Source organism: Lathyrus oleraceus, chromosome 6 (genome assembly GCF_024323335.1).
Source record: "Lathyrus oleraceus cultivar Zhongwan6 chromosome 6, CAAS_Psat_ZW6_1.0, whole genome shotgun sequence".
NCBI lineage: Eukaryota > Viridiplantae > Streptophyta > Magnoliopsida > Fabales > Fabaceae > Lathyrus > Lathyrus oleraceus.
Window position 1 is genome coordinate 481,183,326 of NC_066584.1, and position 5,308 is coordinate 481,188,633.

Here is a 5,308-nt window from a genome sequence, read left to right on the forward strand (position 1 = left end):
CAATTTTTCATTTTTCAACAGTGGTAACCGGTTAACGCTTTTGGGGTAACCGGTTAACACGAAACAGAATCCAATTCCTGGAAAATTTTTAGTAAGTAACCGGTTAACGCATTTGGGGTAACCGGTTAACACGAAATAGAATCAATCCCTGGGCAGATTTTTAAGTAAGTAACCGGTTAACGTTTTTTGGGTAACCGGTTAACACGCTTAAAATTGGAATTTTTCTTAATGTTACCTGTACTGTAATGAAATTTAATAAACTAAGTGGCTTCTCAATCTATCCCTCAATTCCACCCATATATCCATTCCAAAATGAAATTAATCATCACAAATCAAAGATTACTCATCAAAACCTAACAATTCCAAAACCATAAAAATTAGGGATTTCAACCTAAACATATTTCTACCCATTGACCCAATTATACTAACCCATAATAATAAGGATTCTCCCCCTTAGCTCTTCAATTTTCTGGAAACCCTAGCTTCTCCCTTGTTCTTCCCTTCTTCTCCTTACTTTTTCCTCTTTTCTTTCTCTGTTGCCTTGAAAATGACCAAATGAGTGCTACTTCTCACTCTCCTCACCTCTTACTATTCTAGTATATATTTGGGCTTAAGAAATTATACCTCTAATTTAATTATTAGGCCCACTAAAACATAGTATTATAATATCTTTATTTAGTTCAAATAAATTAGACCAACACAATATACACACTAAGTTAATTAATATAATCAATTATTATACTACCTAACAACCAATTAATTAATTAACACTCCAAATAAATAAAATAAAATATAATAATAATATAAGAAATAAATACTAAAAAATTGGGTTGTTACAACTCTCCCCCACTTAAAAGATTTTCGGCCTCGAAAATTTACCTCAAAAGAACAACTCCGGATACGATTCCTTCATCTTATCCTTGAGTTCCCAAGTGATATTGCCATTGGCGGCTCCGCCCCATATCACTTTCACCAAACCAATCTCCTTACCACAAAGCTTCTTCACTTCTCGATCTTCAATTCGCATAGGTGATGTATCAACCGTCAAATTATCCCTCACTTGAACATCATCTAATGGAACAACATGCGATGGATCCGCAATGTACCTCCTCAATTGAGACACATGGAACACATCATGAAGATTAGAAAGTGACTGTGGTAATGCAATCTGATATGCCACTTCACCTACCCTCTCGGAAATCTGATAAGGACCAATGAAACGCGGCATCAACTTACGCGACTTCAAAGCTCTACCAACACCCGTTATTGGCGTAACTCGAAGAAATACATGCTCATCTTTCTCGAACTCAAGAGCCTTCCTCCTCTTATCATGATAACTCTTTTGACGACTCTAAAAAGCCTTCATCTTCTCTTGAATCATCTTAATCTTATCCGTAGTCTCTTGAATCAATTCGGGTCCAACCACAGCACTCTCTCCTAATTCGTACCAACACAAAGGAGTTCTACACTTTCTACCATAAAGAGCCTCAAAAGGTGCCATTCCAATACTCGAATGGAAACTGTTGTTATACGTAAACTCGATCAAAGGCAAGAAACTATCCCAATTTCCTCCTTGTTCAAAAACACAAGACCTCAAAAGATCTTCAAGTGACTAAATAGTCCTCTCCGTTTGACCATCAGTTTGCGGATGATACGTCAAACTCAAACGCAACTTCGTACCCAAAGCACTTTGCAAACCTTCCCAAAATCTCGAAGTGAACCTCGGATCTCTATCCGAAACAATGCTCGACGGAATTCCATGCAAACACACAATCCTCTCGATGTACAACTTAGCAAGTCTCTCCATCGAATAATCCATCCTTATCGGAATAAAATGAGCACATTTCGTCAACCTGTCCACAACGACCCAAATCGCCTCACAATTACTCGATGTTCTCGGCAAGCCCGAAACAAAATCCATAGAGATACTATCCCACTTCCACTCGGGAATAGATAATGGTTGCATCAAACCAGACGGCTTTCGATGTTCAATATTTGACTTTTGACAAGTCAAACATGAATACACAAATTCCGCTATATCTTTCTTCATACCTTGCCACCAAAACATCTTCCTCAAGTCTTGATACATTTTAGCAGCACCAGGATGAATACTCAGACCACTTCTATGCCCTTCCTCAAGAATCCTCTTTCTCAAATCCGCAACATCCGGGACACAAACTCGATTACGACACCTCATGATACCATTCTCACAATCTGAAAGTCACCATATTTGTCTTGATTAATCAATGTCATAACATCGACTAATTTCAAATCTGACTTCTGACCTTCTCTAATCTCGTCAAGAATGCCACACGTAAGCTTCAACATCCCAAGCTTAACACACGAAAGTGTCGCTTCACAAACCAAACTCAAATCTCTAAATTGCTCCAACAATTCAAACTCTTGAATCATCAACATAGACATGTGCAATGACTTCCTACTCAATGCATCGGCTACAACATTCGCCTTTCCAGGATGGTAATTCAAACCAAAATCATAATCTTTCAAGAATTCCAACCATCTCCTTTGCCTCATATTCAATTCCTTCTGATCGAACAAGTACTTCAAACTCTTGTGATCACTAAACAAATCAAATCTCGATCCAAACAAATAATGTCTCCAAAGCTTCAACACAAACACAACGGCGGCCAACTCTAAATCATGCGTCGGATAATTCCTCTCATGAACTTTAAGTTTCCTTGAAGCATAAGCTACCACTTGCCCTTTTTGCATCAAAACACCTCCCAAACCCAACAACGAAGCATCACAATACACAACGAAAGGTTCTAACGGATCCGGTAAAATCAAAATAGGAGTCGTAGTCAATCTTCTCTTAAGCTCTTGAAAATTCACTTCACACTGCGAAGTCCAAATGAAAGCTTGACCTTTCCTAGTCAACTGCGTCAACGGTAACGACAACTTAGAAAATCCTTCCATGAACTTCCTATAATAACCAGCCAAACCAAGGAAACTTCTAATCTCAGCAACAGACTTAGGAGTATCCCATTGAGATACATCTTCAATCTTCGTAGGATCCACAGAAATACCACCACTCGAAATCACATGCCCAAGAAAACTTACTTCACTCAACCAAAACTCACATTTAGAGAGTTTAGCAAACAACTTCTTCTCTTTCAACACCGATAACACAACCTTCAAATGCTTGGCATGATCCTCTTCACTCTTAGAATAAATCAATATATCATCGATGAACACAACAACAAACTTATCCAGATAATCATGAAAAATTCTGTTCATATACTCCATAAATACACCAGGTGCATTAGTCACACCAAAAGGCATCACGGAGTACTCGTAGTGACCATACCTTGTCCGAAAAGCAGTCTTTTGAATATCCTCAGCCTTTACACGAATCTGATGATACCCAGACCTCAAGTCAATCTTGCTAAACACACAAGCTCCAACCAGTTGATCCATCAGATCGTCAATCCTCGGAAGTGGATACTTGTTCTTAATCGTCACTTTGTTCAGTTGTCTATAATCGACACATAATCTCATAGAACCTTCTTTCTTCTTGACCAACAGAACAGGTGCACCCCACGGCGACACACTAGGACGAATAAACCTCTTCTCAAGCAAGTCTTCAAGTTGACTCTTCAACTCTTTCAACTCAGAAGCAGACATTCTATAGGGAGCCATCGATACAGGACTAGTTCCAGGAACTAAATCAATCGAAAACTCAACCTCACGTTCCAGCGGTAAATCACTTATATCTTCAGGAAATACCTCCGCAAACTCACAAACTATTGGTAATTCTCCAATCGTCCTCTTCTCACGAATGTCAAAAGTTGCCAACAACATAAACAACTCGGCACCACCTTGCACCGATTCACCAACTTGCTTAGCAGACACAAACCAATCTTCCTTAGCACCAACCTCAGAAAAATAACCGTCTTCTCAAAACAGTTGATATACACCCGATTAAATTCTAACCAATTCATACCCAGAATCACATCAAGTTGCTCTAACGGAAGACACACTAAATCAATTCCAAAATCCCTACCAAAGATACTCAACGGACAATTCAGACACACATAAGAAGTAGAAACAGAACCCATAGCAGGTGTATCAATAACCATACTTCTACACATATCAGATAATATAAGATTCAATCTCTTAGCACAATCCAAAGAAATGAAAGAATGTGTTGCATCGGTATCGATAATGGCAGTCAAAGGTGTACCATTAATAAAACACGTACCTTGGATTAGCCTATCATCGGTAGTGGCCTCCGCACCAGACAATACAAACACCTTTCCCTTCGCTTGCTCCTTCTTCGGCTTATCACATTTGGTACTAATGTGACCTTCCTCACCACAATTGTAACAAGTTACACTCGAACAAACTCCACACTTGTTTGCTTTGTGACCACTCTTGCCACACTTGAAACATGTCACCGAATCCTTACCACAATCAATAGCACGATGACCCTCAACACCACATTTGAAACACCTAAGTGGAGTAGAAGATCCGCCCCCACTTGGCTCCTTGCCAAAACAAGATTGTTTCCTCTTGTTATCATACGGTTTCCCACAATCCTGATTTTCCCCCTTCAAACTCTTGTAGAAAGAAGCACTCTCCCTACTATCCTCATCATAAATACGACTCTTGTTAACCAACTCCGCAAAACAAGTAATATGTTGGTAACCAATGGCCTTCTTGATATCATGTCTCAAGCCAATCACAAACTTCAAGCATTTAGATCTCTCAGCATTAGCATTATTGTAATGAGGACAATACTTGATAAGCTCCTGAAATCTAGCAGCATATTCCGCAACAGTACCATTTCCTTGCTTCAATTCAAGTACTCCACCTCTTTCTTCCCACAACAATCTTCTGGAAAATAGTTCTCCAAGAAGACATCACGGAAAAGAGCCCAAGTAACCTCAATGCCATCTTCTTCGAACCTCTGAAGAGTGTTGTTCCACCATTCTTCAGCTTCCTTCTCAAGCATATGAGTACTAAACTGCACTTTCTGAGCATCAGTACAGTTCATGACTCTGAAGGTCTTCTCAATTGCCTTCAGCCAAGATTGAGTTTTATCATGTTCATGCTTACCCTTAAAGACAGGAGGATTGTTCCTCTGGAACCTCCCCAAAGCACGGAACTCATCATCATCTCCATTTCGGTTACCAGCATTCGCTTGAGGGATCTGACCAATGGAGTCAGCCAACATCCTCAGCGCCTCAGCAATGGCATCACCATTCCTGCCTGCAACCATCGTCCTAAACAGCCCGAACAACCAGACAAACAGTATCGATCGTGTCATATACACAAATCAAAAACA

The 5,308-nt window shown here is 39.6% G+C and overlaps 1 pseudogene; it reads right to left on the reverse strand.

The window, feature by feature from the left end:
- Positions 1–3,561: 3,561 nt before the first annotated feature.
- LOC127096376 (uncharacterized) lies at positions 3,562–4,952 on the reverse strand (annotated as a pseudogene).
- Positions 4,953–5,308: the final 356 nt, after the last annotated feature.